Below are 19459 nucleotides of genomic sequence, written 5' to 3' on the forward strand. Positions count from 1 at the left end.
AAGAAATCAGCCACAGCTTAATATTCAACCCATCCCCCTTTATCCGACCAGAGCAACCACAACTATCCTAGAAAGATGGAGAGAGGGGGGAAAGAGAGAAAGAGAGCGAGAGAGAGAGAAAGAAAGTGAGAGAAAGAAAGAGAGAGATAGAGGGGGGAGAGAAAGAGAGAGAAATTCTAGCTTCAGGTCTTCCATGGGCAACACGCATGGGGTATCGGATATTTAACAACTGCTCTCCCAGACCTCCCACCTTGGCAGTAAGTCAGGCCCTATTGATGACTGACATTAGAGGGGTCTCTGTGTCCATTACCCCCAGACAAGCTGTGATGGCCACAAAATACTGTACCTCTTCCTTCCCTCAAGACTATAGGGTCCAGCTGCAGCGTGGTGTGGCAAACTGGACCTCAGCAAGAGTGATCTCCTTTTCTAATTGTCTGTTGATGTAGGCCGAGGGTACATACTATGTGTTTGTGTGTGATTGTGTGATTGTGTGATTGTGTGTGTGTGTGTGTGTGTTTCAAGTTTCAAGTTCTAATGTCACGTGCAGTGAAATGCCTTATTTGCAAACTCAAAACCCAACAATGCTCTATGCAAGATCTCCCCTCGTGGGGCATCAATGATCATGAGGAAGGTGAGGGATCAGCCCAGAACTACACGGCAGGACCTGGTCAATGACCTGAAGAGAGCTGGGACCACAGTCTCAAAGAAAACCATTAGCAACACACTACGCCGTCATGGATTAAAATCCTGCAGCGCACGCAAGGTCCCCCTGCTCAAGCTAGCGCATGTCCAGGCCCGTCTGAAGTTTGCCAATGACCATCTGGATGATCCAGAGGAGGAATGGGAGAAGGTCATGTGGTCTGATGAAACAAAATAGAGCTTTTTGGTCTAAATTCCACTCGCCGTGTTTGGAGGAAGAAGAAGGATGAGTACAACCCCAAGAACACCATCCCAACCGTGAAGCATGGAGGTGGAAACATCATTCTTTTGGGATGCTTTTCTGCAAAGGGGACAGGACGACTGCACCGTAATGAGGGGACGATGGATGGGTCGTGGCTGGGTCTTGCAGCATGACAACAACCTCAAACACACAGCCAGGGCAACTAAGGAGTGGCTCCGTAAGAAGCATCTCAAGGTCCTGGAGTGGCCTAGCCAGTCTCCAGACCTGAACACAATATAATTTTTTTTTGGAGGGAGCTGAAAGTCCGTATTGCCCAGCGACAGCCCCAAAACCTGAAGGATCTGGAGAAGGTTGGAATGGATTAGTGGGCCAAAATCCCTGCTGCAGTGTGTGCAAACCTGGTCAAGAACTACAGGAAATGTATGATCTCTGTAATTGCAAACAAAGATTTCTGTACCAAATATTAAGTTCTGCTTTTCTGATGTATCAAATACATATGTCATGCAATAAAATGCTAATTAATTACTTAAAAATAATACAATGTGATTTTCTGGATTTTTTAGATTCTGTCTCTCACAGTTGAAGTGTACCTATGATAAAAATTACAGACCTCTACATGCTTTGTAAGTAGGAAAACCTGCAAAATCGGCAGTGTATCAAATACTTGTTCTCCCCACTGCATGTCACTCACCATGGAAGTCGAAGACAGCGTCCTCTGTCAACAGGGGTCTCCTGCCCGAACCTGACAGAGAAAATAAACAACTTTGCCACCCTGGATCCAGAGGTTCCAGCACCTTCTTCCTTGGGGGCTTCCCATTCAAGATCGGACCCGGAAGTACCTGCGTCTTTCTCCTCTGTTCTGTCTCCCTCTCCGATGGCTTCTACCTCGGGTTCAGATCCTCAGAGCTCACACCCTCATGAGACCGTGAGGCTGCCTGAGAGTCCGGCCCATTTAACATCACCAGCTGTCATCATAGGCAGCTCTATGGTGAGAAACATCTCTGTTCCCAAGGAAAAAAACCTGTGCTACACAGGAGCACGAGTACAGGACATCACAAGGCTGCTTCCGACTGTTCTATGACAGATGTTGGGGGCTGACACTGTCATAGTCCATGTGGGGTCAAATGACATCAGGAGTGCTAGCTCGGAACATCTCAAAAGGGATTTCAAAGAACTGATTTTTTTAATGGAAGCCTCTCAAACATAATCCAGGTATAAGCAGGAATCCCCCAGGGTAGCTGTTTAGGCCCCTTGCTTTTTTCAATCTTTACTAACGACATGCCACTGACTTTGAATAAAGCCAGAGTGTCTATGTAAGTGGATGACTCAATACTATACATGTCAGCTACTACAGCGACTGAAATGACTGCAACACTTAAGGAGCTGCAGTTAGTTTCGGAATGGGTAGTAAGGAATAAGTGAGTCCTAAATATTTCCAAACCTAAAAGCATTGTATTGGGAAAAATCATTCACTAAACCCTAAGCCTCAACTACATCTCATAATCAATAATGTGGATTTTAAACTGTCATGGTGGAAACATATTGATACAACAGTAGCTAAGATGGGGAGAAGTCTGTCCATAATAAAGTGCTACTCTGCATTCCTAACAACAAGGCAGGTCCTACAGGCCCTGGTTTTGTCACACCTGGACTACTGTTCAGTAGTGTGGTCAGGTGCCACAAAAAGGGACTTGGGAAAATTGCAATTGTCTCAGAACAAGGCAGCCCGGCTAGCCCTTAAAAGTACACAGAAAGCTAACATTAATGACATGCATGTCAATCTCTCATGGCTCAAAGTAGAGGAGAGATTGACTTCTTCATTACTTGTTTTCGTAAGAGGTGTTGACAAGCTGAAGGTACCGAGCTGTCTGCTTTAAAATACTAGCACATAGCTCAGACACCCACGCATACCCCACAAGACATGCCATCAGAGGTCTATTCACAGTCTCTGAGTCTAGAAAAGACTATGGGGGGCGCACAGTACTACATAGAGCCATGACTACATGGAACTCTATTCCACATCCGGTAACTGATGCAACCAGTAAAATCAGATTTAAAAAGCAGGTAAAAATAAGAATTTGTTCTTAACTGACTTGCCTAGTTAAATAAAAAGGTAAAATAAAATACAATACAAAATACAAAAAAAAAGAAGAAATATGAAGAACACAATGAGTAAGTAACATACTAAACTCAGCAACAAAAAAATAAACATCCTCTCCCTGTCAACTGCATTTCTTTTCAGCTAACTTAACATGTGTAAATATTTGTATGAACATAACAAGATTCAACAACTGAGACATAAACTGAACAAGTTCCACAGACATGTGACTAACAGAAATGGAATAATGTGTCCCTGAACAAAGGGGGGGGGGGGGGGGGGGGTCAAAATCAAAAGTAACAGTGAGTGAGTATCTGGTGTGGCCACCAGCTGCATTAAAACCAGTTGCGACGAGCAAACCCGTATCCGGGAGCGTAATCATAGCCTCAAACGCATTAGCATAACGCAACGGACATAAATACCCCTAGAAACTTTTCCTATTCATGAAAATCGCAAATGAAATGAAATAAATATATTCAAACACAAGCTTAGCCTTTTGTTAACAACACTGCCATCTCAGATTTTCAAAATATGCGTTACAGCCAACGCTAGACAAGCATTTGTGTAAGTTTATCATGGCATAATGCTATGCTAGGCTCTGCTGGCAGCAGGCAACATTTTCACAAAAATAAGAAAAGCAACCAAATTAAATAATTTACCTTTGAAGAACTTCGGATGCTTTCACTCAGGAGACTCCCAGTTAGATAGCAAATGTTCCTTTTTTCCAAAAAGATTATTTTTGTAGGCGATAAAGCTCCCGTTTCTTCACCATGCTTGGCTGAGAAATCGACCGAAAAATGCTACAACTATAACGCCAAACTTTTTTCAAAATTAGCTACATAATATCGACAGAAACACGGCAAACGTTGTTTAGGATCCATCCTCAAGGTGTTTTTAACAAATATATTTGATAATATATCCGTCGAGGCAATTGGTTTCTCATAAGAAGCGATTGGAAAAATGGCTACCTCAGTATTAAACGCAACGTTTTCTGCGGGAGACACCATGTGACCACATGCCATATATGCTCCCTTACAGCCATTCTTCAAGGGAAATGCCTAAAAAGACGTCACAATGCTGTAGACACCTTTTGGAAAACGTGGAAGCTCGTAGCTCATTCACAGCCATATAAGGAGTCATTGGCATGAGGCGGTTTCAAAAAATGTGTGTGTGTGTGTGTGTCTGTGTGTGTGTGTGTGTGTGTGTGTGAGTGTGTGTGTAGGGTCCTGTGGGTGTGTGTGTGTGTGTGTGTGTGTGTGTGTGTGTGTCTGTCTGTCTGTCTGTCTGTCTGTCTGTGTGTGTGTCTGTCTGTCTGTCTGTCTGTCTGTCTGTCTGTCTGTCTGTCTGTCTGTCTGTCTGTCTGTCTGTCTGTCTGTCTGTCTGTCTGTCTGTCTGTCTGTCTGTGTGTCTGTCTGTGTGTGTGTGTGTGTGTGTGTGTGTGTGTGTGTGTGTGTGTGTGTGTGTGTGTAAAGAGACATAGGCCAGTAAAGACACAAGGTCAACTCAGATAGTAGATGTACCTATTTATCTTATTTATTTTATTTATTTGTCTTATTGCTTGGGGATAGAAGCTGTTCAAGAGCCTGTTGGTGCCAGACAACATGCCCTGGTACCGCTTGCCGTGAAGCAGAGAGAATAGTCCATGTCTTGGGTGGTTGGAGTCTTCAACGGTTTTCCTGGGCCTTCCTACCACACCGCCTGCAATCCATGATATATGTCATGGATGGCAGGGAGCTCAGCCCCAGTGATGCACTGGAATGTCCGCACCACCTTCTGTAGCGCCATGAGATCGAAGGCGGTGCTATAGCCATACCAGGCAGTGATGCAGCCAGTCAAGATGCTCTCAGTGGTACAGCTGTATAACTTTTTGATGATTTGAGGGCCCATGACAAACTTTTTCAACCTCCTGAGGGGGAAGAGGTGCTGTCGCTCCTTCTTCACGATTTTGCATGCGTGTTTGGACCATTTTAAGTCTTTACCCATTCGGACACTGAGGAACTTGAAGCTCTTGACCTGATACACTGCAGCCCCGTTGATGTGGATGGGGGCGTGTTCACCCCATGGTTTCCTGTAGTCCAAGATCAGCTCCTTCGTCTTACTGACACTGAGGGAGAGGTTGACCTCCACCTTGTAGGCTGACTCATCGTCGCCGGTGATCAGGCCTACCAACATCTTTACCAAACTTGATGGTGGTGTTGGAGTCATGCGTGGCCATGCAGTCGTGGGTGAACAGGGAGTACAGGAGGGGACTAAGCACATACCCGTGTGGCCCCTGTGTTGAGGGTTAGCGTGTTGAGGGAGGTGATGTTGCCTACCCTCACCACCTGGGGTCGGCCTGTCAGGAAGTCCAGGATCTAGTTGGAGAGGGAGGTGTTCAAACCAAGACTCATAAGCTTGGTGACAAGCTTGGAGGGGACAATAGTGTTGAACACTGAGCTGTAGTCAATGAACAGCATTCTCACATAGGTATTCCTCTTATCTGGGTGGGTGAGGGCAGTGTGGAGTGCAATTGAGATTGCATCATCTATGGATCTGTTAGGGCGGTATACACATTGGAGTGGGCCTAGGGTGTCTGGGATGGTGGAGTTAACGTGTGCCAAAACAACCTCTCAAAGCAGGGATGCACCGATATGAAATTTTTTGCCGATACCGATATCCGATATTTCGCTTGCCAAAAAAACGATACTGGCCTCCCGAGTGATGCAGTGATCTCAGGCAGTGCTAGCTGTGCCACTAGAGAACCTGGTTCGAGTCCAGGCTCTGTCGCAGCTGGCCGCGACCGGGAGACCCATGGGGCGGCGCACAATTGGCCCAGCGTCGTCCTGGTTAAGGGAGGGTTTGGCCGGCAGTGATGTTCCTGTCCTATCGCGCACCTCCGACACATTGGTGCGCCTGGCTTCCGGGTTAAGCGGGCGTTGTGTCAAGAAGCAGTGCGGCTTGGCTGGGTTGTGTTTTGGAGGACGAACGGCTCTCAATCTTCGCCTCTCCCGAGTCCGTACGGGAGTTGCAGCGATGGGACATGACTGTAACTACCAATTGGATAGCACGAAATTGGGGAGACAAAGGGGTAAAAATAACAATAATAAAAAATATAAAAACACATTTAAATACCTGATCCCGATAACCAATATTACACATTTTAGCGGGCCTTTTAAGCATTCTAGTACAGTTAAATAGTTGAAACACACACAAACACACACTGACCAAAAAGTTATTTTGTTGGCATTTATGTAAGTCCCCATTACCAGTAAAGCATAATCAAAACCAATTTCTTTCACTTACTTGCTGTTTCGTTCATTTGTTCAGTCGTTTCTTTCTCAGCCAGGATTTCATCATACATATCAAGCAGTGAAGTTTCAGCTCTGTCTGTTCGTGGCCTCTCTTCCTCGGTGCGCAATGTCACTGTGTCCGTTTTAATCTTGTTTAGCTGTGTCTGTAACCTTTCACGTAACCCCTGTTTCTTGTCTGCATCAAAGTAGCATTTTCCTTGTACCAATCATCTAGCATGGTGGCGACACAGTAAAGAGGCTCAGAGAAAATGCCTGTTAAAGAAGTAGCGGTCCTTGTACCTAGCATGGAGCAGGGTGGTGACACAGTAAAGAGGCTCAGAGAGAATGCCTGTTAAAGAAGTAGCGGTCCTTGTACCTAGCATCGAGCATGGTGGAGACACAGTAAAGAGGCTCAGAGAGAATGCCTGTTAAAGAAGTAGCGGTCCTTGTACCTAGCATCGAGCATGGTGGCGACACAGTAAAGAGGCTCAGAGAAAATGCCTGTTAAAGAAGTAGCGGTCCTTGTACCTAGCATGGAGCAGGGTGGTGACACAGTAAAGAGGCTCAGAGAGAATGCCTGTTAAAGAAGTAGCGGTCCTTGTACCTAGCATCGAGCATGGTGGAGACACAGTAAAGAGGCTCAGAGAGAATGCCTGTTAAAGAAGTAGCGGTCCTTGTACCTAGCATCGAGCATGGTGGCGACACAGTAAAGAGGCTCAGAGAAAATGCCTGTTAAAGAAGTAGCGGTCCTTGTACCTAGCATCGAGCATGGTGGAGACACAGTAAAGAGGCTCAGAGAGAATGCCTGTTAAAGAAGTAGCGGTCCTTGTACCTAGCATCGAGCATGGTGGAGACACAGTAAAGAGGCTCAGAGAGAATGCCTGTTAAAGAAGTAGCGGTCCTTGTACCTAGCATCGAGCATGGTGGCGACACAGTAAAGAGGCTCAGAGAAAATGACACCGAATCGCTTGTTCACAGACTCTAGTAGAGTACTTTGTAAGTTTTAACCTCATGGTCTGTGTGGGCAGTTTTGTTGAGCAGGCGTTTCAATGCCATGACAGAGGGTATCACGTCTGCTGCAGACACAGTTGTTGAGTTTATTTCTTGAGTCAGTTGTTCGAATGGAGCTAGGAGTGTGTTCATGATTTCAATGAGAGTCCACTGGTTTGTACTGATTGTTGCAGGTAACTCATAGTCGGCTGCGTACACGCCAAGCACTTGTTTTTGTTCCAGCATGCTCTCCATCATGTAAAAAGTACTGTTCCATCTGGTGGAAACATCTTGCTTAAGCCTTTTCCTTTTCATTCCAAGCTGCTCCTGTATTGCTTGCAGGCTGTATGCGAGCTGTGAGCGGTTAAAATGACCCACTGTCTTCCTACCTGTAGGTGATGTAATGACACCACGACTGTGTCTGTCAGATATGCTGCGTTGGGCCAAAACACCTTCGTTCACAGCCAGTTGCAGCTTGCGTGCCATGCATGGCAAACTGGCAACTCCGCATTCTTCCAAAGCTTTTGTTATGTTACGTGCATTATCACATAGCACAACGTGCACTTTGTTCTTGGGGATTTTCCTAGTTTCAAACATATTCTCAAATGCCATTAAAATGGCAGCAGCGGTATGTGAACCAGCACATTCTTGAGCAATACGGCTTTCCTCAGTACAAAATCCTCAGCGACCCACAGTGCTGTCAGACTCAACATGCTCATGGGGCTGATGTCGCTGGACCAAATGTCACTTGTGAAGTTAATAGCAGTGACGCCCATAGCAAGTTGCTCATGGATGTGTGTTTCAACAATACTGTGTAACTCCGGTAGTGAATAGTGAATACTTGGTAGTGTGTAACGGGGCTCGAGGTGCTCGACCAGTCAGCAACAGCCAACATCATCCACGACAGAGAACGGTTGATTGTCACTGTTGATTGTCAAGGGCAATGAATTCCATTATCTTGGCGTTAATAGATTTCGCCTTTGAGTTGTCTCGCTGAAATGTTCTTACACTTTCAAATGACTGCTCGACTTGAACTTGTTAAGTTGTTGGAAGTGTAGCGCTTAGTTTTTTTCTGCTTTTGTTCTAAGTAGTCACTGAACGTCTAGGGCTGTTGCACTTTCAAATGACTGATCGACTTGAACTTGTTTAGTTGTTGGAAGTGTAGCGCTTAGTTTTTTTCTGCTTTTGTTCTAAGTAGTCACTGAACGTCTAGGGCTGTTGCACTTTCAAATGACTGATCGACTTGAACTTGTTAAGTTGTTGGAAGTGTAGCGCTTAGTTTTTTTCTGCTTTTGTTCTAAGTAGTCACTGAACGTCTAGGGCTGTTGCACTTTCAAATGAGCCATTAGGTTTGTGGTACCGAAAGATTTCACTTTCTCCCCTCCTCTGGAAATCACAGCTGCACAAACTGTATGTTATCTTCCATTGAAACTTCAAAATTGTTCCACACAGCAGACATTTTAGGAATGCTGTGTTGCACGTGTAGTGCTGTATTTTTCGTGCCGTCATTACATCACCTACCTACATTATACAGGTATGCACGTCAACTACCTACATTATATAGGTATGCACGTCATCTACCTACATTATATAGGTATGCACCTCATCTACCTACATTATATAGGTATGCACGTCATCTACCTACGTTATATAGGTATGCACCTCATCTACCTACATTATATAGGTATGCACCTCATCTACCTACATTATACAGGTATGCACGTCATCTACCTGCGTTATATAGGTAAATCAAATCAAATCAAATCAAATTTTATTTGTCACATACACATGGTTAGCAGATGTTAATGCGAGTGTAGCGAAATGCTTGTGCTTCTAGTTCCGACAATGCAGTAATAACCAACAAGTAATCTAACTAACAATTCCAAAACTACTGTCTTATACACAGTGTAAGGGGATAAAGAATATGTACATAAGGATATATGAATGAGTGATGGTACAGAGCAGCATAGGCAGGATACAGTAGATGGTATCGAGTACAGTATATACATGAGGTGAGTATGTAAACAAAGTGGCATAGTTAAAGTGGCTAGTGATACATGTATTACATAAGGATGCAGTCGATGATATAGAGTACAGTATATACGTATGCATATGAGATGAATAATGTAGGGTAAGTAACATTATATAAGGTAGCATTGTTTAAAGTGGCTAGTGATATATTTACATCATTTCCCATCAATTCCCATTATTAAAGTGGCTGGAGTTGAGTCAGTGTCAGTGTCAGTGTGTTGGCAGCAGCCACTCAATGTTAGTGGTGGCTGTTTAACAGTCTGATGGCCTTGAGATAGAAGCTGTTTTTCAGTCTCTCGGTCCCAGCTTTGATGCACCTGTACTGACCTCGCCTTCTGGATGATAGCGGGGTGAACAGGCAGTGGCTCGGGTGGTTGATGTCCTTGATGATCTTTATGGCCTTCCTGTAACATCGGGTGGTGTAGGTGTCCTGGGGGGCAGGTAGTTTGCCCCCGGTGATGCGTTGTGCAGACCTCACTACCCTCTGGAGAGCCTTACGGTTGTGGGCGGAGCAGTTGCCGTACCAGGCGGTGATACAGCCCGCCAGGATGCTCTCGATTGTGCATCTGTAGAAGTTTGTGAGTGCTTTTGGTGACAAACCGAATTTCTTCAGCCTCCTGAGGTTGAAGAGGCGCTGCTGCGCCTTCTTCACGATGCTGTCTGTGTGAGTGGACCAATTCAGTTTGTCAGTGATGTGTATGCCGAGGAACTTAAAACTTGCTACCCTCTCCACTACTGTTCCATCGATGTGGATAGGGGGGTGTTCCCTCTGCTGTTTCCTGAAGTCCACAATCATCTCCTTAGTTTTGTTGACGTTGAGTGTGAGGTTATTTTCCTGACACCACACTCCGAGGGCCCTCACCTCCTCCCTGTAGGCCGTCTCGTCGTTGTTGGTAATCAAGCCTACCACTGTTGTGTCGTCCACAAACTTGATGATTGAGTTGGAGGCGTGCGTGGCCACGCAGTCGTGGGTGAACAGGGAGTACAGGAGAGGGCTCAGAACGCACCCTTGTGGAGCCCAAGTGTTGAGGATCAGCGGGGTGGAGATGTTGTTGCCTACCCTCACCACCTGGGGGCGGTACCCAGTTGCACAGGTCCAGTACCCAGTTGCACAGGGCGGGGTCGAGACCCAGGGTCTCGAGCTTGATGATGAGCTTGGAGGGTACTATGGTGTTGAATGCCGAGCTGTAGTCGATGAACAGCATTCTCACATAGGTATTCCTCTTGTCCAGATGGGTTAGGGCAGTGTGCAGTGTGGTTGAGATTGCATCGTCTGTGGACCTATTTGGGCGGTAAGCAAATTGGAGTGGGTCTAGGGTGTCGGGTAGGGTGGAGGTGATATGGTCCTTGACTAGTCTCTCAAAGCACTTCATGATGACGGAAGTGAGTGCTACGGGGCGGTAGTCGTTTAGCTCAGTTACCTTAGCTTGCTTGGGAACAGGAACAATGGTGGCCCTCTTGAAGCATGTGGGAACAGCAGACTGGTATAGGGATTGATTGAATATGTCCGTAAACACACCGGCCAGCTGGTCTGCGCATGCTCTGAGGGCGCGGCTGGGGATGCCGTCTGGGCCTGCAGCCTTGCGAGGGTTAACACGTTTAAATGTCTTACTCACCTCGGCTGCAGTGAAGGAGAGTCCGCATGTTTTCGCTGCAGGCCGTGTCAGTGGCACTGTATTGTCCTCAAAGCGGGCCAAAAAGTTATTTAGTCTGCCTGGGTGCAGGACATCCTGGTCCGTGACTGGGCTGGATTTCTTCTTGTAGTCCGTGATTGACTGTAGACCCTGCCACATGCCTCTTGTGTCTGAGCCGTTGAATTGAGATTCTACTTTGTCTCTGTACTGACGCTTAGCTTGTTTGATAGCCTTGCGGAGGGAATAGCTGCACTGTTTGTATTCGGTCATGTTACCAGTCACCTTGCCCTGATTAAAAGCAGTGGTTCGCGCTTTCAGTTTCAAGCGAATGCTGCCATCAATCCACGGTTTCTGGTTAGGGAATGTTTTAATCGTTGCTATGGGAACGACATCTTCAACGCACGTTCTAATGAACTCGCACACCGAATCAGCGTATTCGTCAATATTGTTATCTGATGCAATACGAAACATGTCCCAGTCCACGTGATGGAAGCAGTCTTGGAGTGTGGAGTCAGCTTGGTCGGACCAGCGGTGGACAGACCTCAGCGTGGGAGCCTCTTGTTTTAGTTTCTGTCTGTAGGCAGGGATCAACAAAATGGAGTCGTGGTCAGCTTTTCCGAAAGGAGGGCGGGGCAGGGCCTTATATGCGTCGCGGAAGTTAGAGTAACAATGATCCAAGGTTTTTCCACCCCTGGTTGCGCAATCGATATGCTGATAAAATTTAGGGAGTCTTGTTTTCAGATTAGCCTTGTTAAAATCCCCAGCAACAATGAATGCAGCCTCCGGATTAATGGATTCCAGTTTGCAAAGAGTCAAATAAAGTTTGTTCAGAGCCATCGATGTGTCTGCTTGGGGGGGGGGGATATATACGGCTGTGATTATAATCAAAGAGAATTCTCTTGGTAGATAATGCGGTCTACATTTGATTGTGAGGAATTCTAAATCAGGTGAACAGAAGGATTTGAGTTCCTGTATGTTTCTTTCATCACACCATGTCTCGTTAGCCATAAGGCATACGCCCCCGCCCCTCTTCTTACCAGAAAGATGTTTGTTTCTGTCGGCGCGATGCATGGAGAAACCCGCTGGCTGCACCGCCCCCGATAGCGTCTCTCGAGTGAGCCATGTTTCCGTGAAGCAAAGAACGTTACAGTCTCTGATGTCCCTCTGGAATGCTACCCTTGCTCGGATTTCATCAACCTTGTTGTCAAGAGACTGGACATTGGCGAGAAGGATGCTAGGGAGTGGTGCACGATGTGCCCGTCTCCGGAGTCTGACCAGAAGACCGCCTCGTTTCCCTCTTTTTCGGAGTCGTTTTTTTTGGGTCGCTGCATGGGATCCATTCCGTTGTCCTGGGTGAAAGGCAGAACACAGGATCCGCGTCGCGAAAAACATATTCTTGGTCGTACTGATGGTGAGTTGACGCTGATCTTATATTCAGTAGTTCTTCTCGACTGTATGTAATGAAACCTAAGATGACCTGGGGTACTAATGTAAGAAATAACACGTAAAAAAACAAAACACTGCATAGTTTCCTAGGAACGCGAAGCGAGGCGGCCATCTCTGTCGGCGCCGGAAGTAATGTCGTCATCTACCTACATTATACAGGTATGCACGTCATCTACCTACATTATACAGGTATGCACGTCATCTACCTACATTATACAGGTATGCACGTCATCTACCTACATTATACAGGTATGCACGTCAGCTTCGACATCGGTTTTGCACATCAGTGTTAAACTAGACATAGAGCCGATGCCAATGTTGGCATTTTCAGCGAATATGGGCAGATTCCGATATGCTTACCGATATATCGTGCATCCCTATCTCAAAGCACTTCATGATTACAGATGTGAGTGCTACAGGTTGGTAGTCAATGTGGCATGAATACTTAAGAGTTCTTGAGGACAGGAATGATGGTGGTCATCTTAAAACATGTGGAGATTACAAACTGGGACAAGGAGAGGTTGAAAATTACTGTGAATATGCCTGCCAGCTGTTCTGCGCATGCTCTGAGAACGCACCCTGGAATATCGTTGGGCCCCGCGGCCTTGCGGGTGTTGACCTGATTAATGACCTTGCTCAAGCCTCCCGGGTGGCGCAGTGGTTAAGGGCGCTGTACTGCAGCGCCAGCTGTGCCATCAGAGTCCCTGGGTTCGCGCCCAGGCTCTGTCGTAACCGGCCGCGACCGGGAGGTCCGTGGGGCGACGCACAATTGGCCGAGCGTCGTCCGGGTTAGGGAGGGATTGGTCGGTAGGGATCTCCTTGTCTCATCGCGCACCAGCGACTCCTGTGGCGGGCCGGGCGCAGTGCGCGCTAGCCAAGGTTGCCAGGTGCACGGTGTAGCCTCCGACACATTGGTGCGGCTGGCTTCCGGGTTGGATGCACGCTGTGTTAAGAAGCAGTACGGCTGGTTGGGTTGTGTATCGGAGGACGCATGACATTCAGCCTTCGTCTCTCCCGAGCCCGTACGGGAGTTGTAGCAATGAGACAAGATAGTAGCTACTACAACAATTGGATACCACGAAATTGGGGAGAAAAAGGGGTAAAAAATTAAAAAATAAATTACAAAAAAATTAAAAATTAAAATGACCTTGCTCAAGTCAACCTCGGAGAGCGAGGTCACCCAATTCTTCTGGATCGCTGATGGCACGATGTTGTTGTTGTCAAAGTGTGCATAAAATGTATTGAGTTTGTCTGGTAGACAATTTCCTGGACAAAATGTTTCATGTAATTTTCTACTTAGCAGTAGAAAACCTAAACAGTATATTTGACCTCTCAGCTTCACTATCAAATCTAGAAAATGTCAAGCAGACAACCTCAGAAAAGTAACAACAATGACAAATGGTTTGATGGAGAATGCAAATACGAAATTGAGAAACCTATCCAACCAAAAACATAGAGACCCAGAAAACCTGAGTCTACGCCTTCACAATGGTGAAACAATACAGAAATACACTACGGAATCAAGAAATCAACTCAACGTAATTGAAGAATCCATAGACTCTAACCACTTCTGGAAAAATTGGAAAACACTAAACAAACAACAACACAAAGAGTTATGTGACGACCCTCCCAATCTGTCTGCCGTATTCTCTTTGCTCTTGTTTCCTTATTAGGATGCCGGTGGGCGGAGCCGGGAGGGTCATCAGCAACATGGGAAACACCTGGGCCCGGGTGTGTCCCAGGATAAATAGACCTCTTCCACATTCATTGGGAGACTCTCCACGCAGACATACAAATAAACAATAGTGTATAGGTTACCTTAGTTAATAAATATATTTTGTTATTCCTTATCTCCACATTGTCTCCCTTTTTGTTACGGGCTTGGAGCCGGTTCGTGACAGTTATCTATCCAAAACGGAGATGTATGGATAAACCACTTCTCCAATCTTTTTGGCTCTATAACAAAGAACAAGCAGCAAAAACATATACATGATCAAATACACATTTTAGGACCAACTATTAAAAGACTGCAAGAACCCACTGGATTCTCCAATTACATTGAATGAACCACCAGACAAAATACAAACCCTCCAACCCAAAAAGGCCTGTGGGGTTGATTGTATCCTAAAAGAAAGACAAGGCCAAAAGGGCCTTCTATGCCATCAAAGTGAATATAACATTTGACATTCCAATTACGATCTTGCTAAAAAATACTTGAATCAGTTACAGAACCCATTGCCTGTGATGGTTATGAGGTCTGGGGTCCGCTCACCAACCAAGAATTCACAAATGGGACAAACAGTCACGTTGGTAACAATGATTCGGGAGACAGGGGCAGGAATGCGTAATAGTTTTTTTTTATTGTACCCAATTTACGGCGTGCTGTGTAAAAGGCACGGGGATGAAGACCAAACAAACACTATACAAAAAACACAGGGTTGAAACCCAAACAAAAGAGTGAGGAGTACCTCGAATAATTAAAACACGCACACAATGATTAACACACAATGATTAACACACGGTTCGAGACCTGTAATCATACGTGTAATCCACAATGGCATGAAAGCCAAAACACACAGGTCCTCACACGCACCAACAGATATTGTAACAATAATGGACAGCACCATGGTGAACAAAGGACACACTTATACAATAACTAATCAGTGGGAATAGGGGACAGGTGTGCGTGATGAAAGTTCCAGAGGGATCCGTGACAACACCAAATTGAGACTCTGCGTGCAGAATTCTGCCAAAATATCCTCTGTGTACAATGTGAAACACCAAATAAGGCATGCAGAGCAGAATTAGGCCGATACCCGCTAATTATCCAAATCCAGAAAAAAGCTGTTAAATTCTACAACCACCTAAAAGGAAGTGATTCCCAAACCCTCCATAACAAAGCCATCACCTTCAGAGAAATTAACCTGGAGAAGAGTCCCCTAAGCAAGCTGGTCCTGGGGCTCAGGAAACAAAAACAAATAGACCCCATAGAGCCCAAGGACAGCAACACAATTAGAAATAACCAAATCATGAGAAATCATGGCAGAATACCTGACCACTGTGACTGACCCAAACTTAAGGAAATCTTTGACTATGTACAGACTCAGTGAGCATAGCCTTGCCATTGATAAAGGTTGCCGAAGTCAGACCTGGCTCTCAAGAGAAGACAGGCTATGTGCACACTGCCCACAAAATGAGGTGGAAACTGAGCTGCACTTCGTAACCTCCTGCCAAATGTATGACCATAGAGACACATATTTCCCTCAGATTACACAGATCCACAAAAAAATCTAATGTTTGATAAACTCCCATATCTATTGGCTGAAATACCACAGTGTGCAATCATAGCAGCAAGATTTGTGACCTGTTGCCACAAGAAAAGGGCAACCAGTGAAGAACAAACACCATTGTAAATAGAACCTATATTTATGTTTATTTATTTGACCTTTTGTTTATTAACTATTTAAAATCACTTTTGTTTATCTATTTCACTTGTTTTGGCAATGTAAACATATGTTTCCCATGCTAATAAAATTGAAATGGAATAGTTGGGCAGATCATGGCTGGGTCTTTCTTTGTCATCCGTAATGGACTGGAGCCCCTGCCACATGCGGCGGGCGATGGAGCCTGTGTTATACGATTCCACCTTGTTCCTATGTTGCCCTTTTGCTCGTTTGATGACTGCTGAGGTCGTAGCGGGACTCCTTGTACTTATTCCTGTCCTCAGACATAGCCTCAGGGTTGTCTACAATAGCTCTGTGTACGGTAAACCCTGTCCTTTAGTTCAGTGTCAACCTCAATGTTAATGCAGGGCTTTTGATTCGGGAAGCAGAAAACCCTCAACGTGGCCGATACATTTTCTAATGAAGCCGGTGACTGAGGTGGCTAGCTTGTCAATGTTATCGGCAGAGTCTAGAAACATATTCCAATCAGCGCTAGCAAAGCAGTCCTGTAACATAATCTCTGATTCTGGTGACCACTTCTCAACGGAGCGAGTGACAGGTACTTCCAGTTTATATATTCATATTCCAGTCCTTCACTTAGATGTGTGTGTATCAGGTAGTTGTTGTGGAATTGTTAGATGTGTGTGTATCAGGTAGTTGTTGTGGAATTGTTAGATGTGTGTGTATCAGGTCGTTGTTGTGGAATTGTTAGATTACTTGTTAAATAATGCTGCACTGTCAGAACTAGAAGCACAAGCATTTTGCTACACTCGCAATAACATCTGCTAACCATGTGTATGTGACCAATAACATTTGATTTGATTTGAGTTTCTGCTTGTAAACACTCTTACTGACAGTTGTGGCTGCTTCGCGTGATGTATTGTTGTCTCTACCTTTTTGCCCTTTGTGCTGTTGTCTGTGCCCAATCATTTTTGTACCATGTTTGTGCTGCTACCATGTTGTGCTGCTACCATGTTGTGTTGCTACTTTGTTGATGTCATGTTGTGTTGCTAACATGCTGTGTTGTTGTCTTAGGTCTCTCCTTATGTAGTGTTTTGGTGTCTCTTTTGTCGTGATGTGTTTTGTCCTACTTTTTTACATTTTATCCCAGCCCCCGCAGGAGGCCTTTGGTCTCCTGGCAGGCCCTCATGTCCTGTCCCTATGCAGCCAGAGCAGAGCAGGCCACACTACATATAGCTGGCAACTCTCACCAGATGGATGAGCCACACGCTGTATTATTCAATAGCTGTAATAATGTAGAATTCAAAAATCAGACAATTTTAATATATAACAAACATGGATACATGTTAATGAGACATATTTCAATAAACAAATGACAACAATTATATAATTACAAAATATGATTTACAGTAGGCTAGTTTTGACATAGGCAGAGTGAGGTGGCATAAGTTTAGTGAGATGACGTAGGCCTAGTGAGGTGGCATAAGTTTAGTGAGGTGACGTAGGCCTAGTGAGGTGGCATAAGTTTAGTGAGATGACGTAGGCCTAGTGAGGTGGCATAAGTTTAGTGAGGTGACGTAGGCCTAGTGAGGTGGCATAAGTTTAGTGAGGTGACGTAGGCCTAGTGAGGTGGCATAAGTTTAGTGAGATGACGTAGGCCTAGTGAGGTGGCCTTATGTCAAACCTAAACATCACGTCAATATTTCAATAGTTTCAAGTAAAACCAGGAACCTTGTATTACCATATATACTGAGTATACTAAACATTAAGGGCAGCTGTTCTTTCCATGACACAGACTGATGAATAGACTGACCAGGTGAATCCAGGTGAAAGCTATGATCCCTTATTGATGCCACTTCAATCAGTGTAGATAAAGGGGAGGAGACAGGTTAAATAATGATTTTTAAGCATTGAAACAATTGAGACATGGATTGTGTATATGTGCCATTCAGAGGGTGAATGGGCAAGACAAAAGATTTAAGTGCCTTTGAACCGGGTATGGTAGTAGGTGCCAAACGCACCAGTTTGTGTCAAGAACTGCAACGCTGCTGGGTTTTTCACTCTCAAAAGTTTCCTGTGTGTATTTTTATTATTTAACCTTTATTTACCTAGGCAAGTCAGTTAAGGACAAATTCTTATTTACAATGACGGCCTGCCCCGGCCAAACCCAAACCCGGACAATGCTGGGCCAATTGTGTGCTGCACTATGGGACTCCAAATCACGGTCGATTGTGATACAGCCTGGAACCGAACCAGGGTCGGTAGTGACACCTCTAGCACTGAGTTGAAATGTCTTAGACCGCTGTGCCACTCGGGAATCCCTGGTCCACCACCACCCAAAGGAAATCCAGCCAACCTGACACAACTGTGGGAAGCATTGGAGTCAACATGGGCCAGCATACCTGTGGAACACTTTTGACACATTGTAGAGTCCATGTCCAGATGAATTGAGGCTGTTCAACTCAATATTAGGAAGGTGTTTCTAATGTTTGGTATAGTCAGTGTATTGTTGCCTAATGAATTGACTCTTATGAAGTCTTACTTATTAACGTTGTTTTGGTTGTCATGGTCAGATGACCTGTCCTTGACCACCATGTTGGACTAAGGAAATGGCACATGCTTGTCTCTCGTCTTTTTTAACAGCATCCAGTGTTGCAATATCTTTTTTAACTTCTTGATGCACCCATCTCGTTAGCGGGATCATTTACGTCAACATCAGCTGGATTGCACGCCAAATTCAAATTTAAATGACTAAAAATATTACATTTTCATGAAATCACAAGTGCAATATAGCAAAACACATCTTAGCTTGTTGTTAATCCCACCTGGCTTGTCAGATTTCAATAAAGCTTTTTGGCGAAAGCGTTTATGTAAGAACATCTCTCTAGCCTAAGTAGATTAGATTGGTCAAGTAGATTGGTCACGAAAGTCAGAAAAGCAATAAATTAAATCGCTTACCTTTGATGATCTTCGGATGTTTGCACTCACGAGACTCCCAGTTACACAATAAATGATCCTTTTGTTCCATAAAGATGATTTTTATATCCAAAATACCTCCACATTTATGGCGCGTTATGTTCAGAAATCCACAGGCTCGAGCGGTCACGACATCGCAGACGAAAATTCCAAATAGTATCCGTAATGTTCACAGAAACATGTCAAATGTTTTTTATCATCAATCCTCAAGTTGTGTTTTCAATATATAATCGATAATATATCAACCGGGACTTTAGCTTTGTCAATAGCAGAGAGAGACACAATGGCTGCTCCAAACTGTTGCGCAAGCAAAACTCTGGGGACACCCAGCTATACACTGACGCGATGTGATCTTTCTCGCTAATTTTTCAAAATAAAAGCCTGAAACTATGTCTAAAGACTGTTCACAACATGGGGAAGCCATAGGAAAAGGAATTTGGTTGATACCCCTTTAAATGGAGCGAAGGCAGGCAATGGAACATGGAGCTTTCAAAATAGAGGCCACTTCCTGGTTGATTTTTCCTCAGGTTTTCACCTGCAATATCAGTTCTGTTATACTCACAAAACAATATTTTTACAGTTTTGGAAACTTTAGAGTGTTTTCTATCCTAATCTGACAATTATAGGCATATTCTAGATTCTGGGCCTGAGAAATAGGCCGTTAAATTTGGGTACGTTTTTCATCCAAAAATAAAAATACTGCCCCCTAC

Source organism: Oncorhynchus mykiss, chromosome 10 (genome assembly GCF_013265735.2).
Source record: "Oncorhynchus mykiss isolate Arlee chromosome 10, USDA_OmykA_1.1, whole genome shotgun sequence".
Lineage (NCBI taxonomy): Eukaryota > Metazoa > Chordata > Actinopteri > Salmoniformes > Salmonidae > Oncorhynchus > Oncorhynchus mykiss.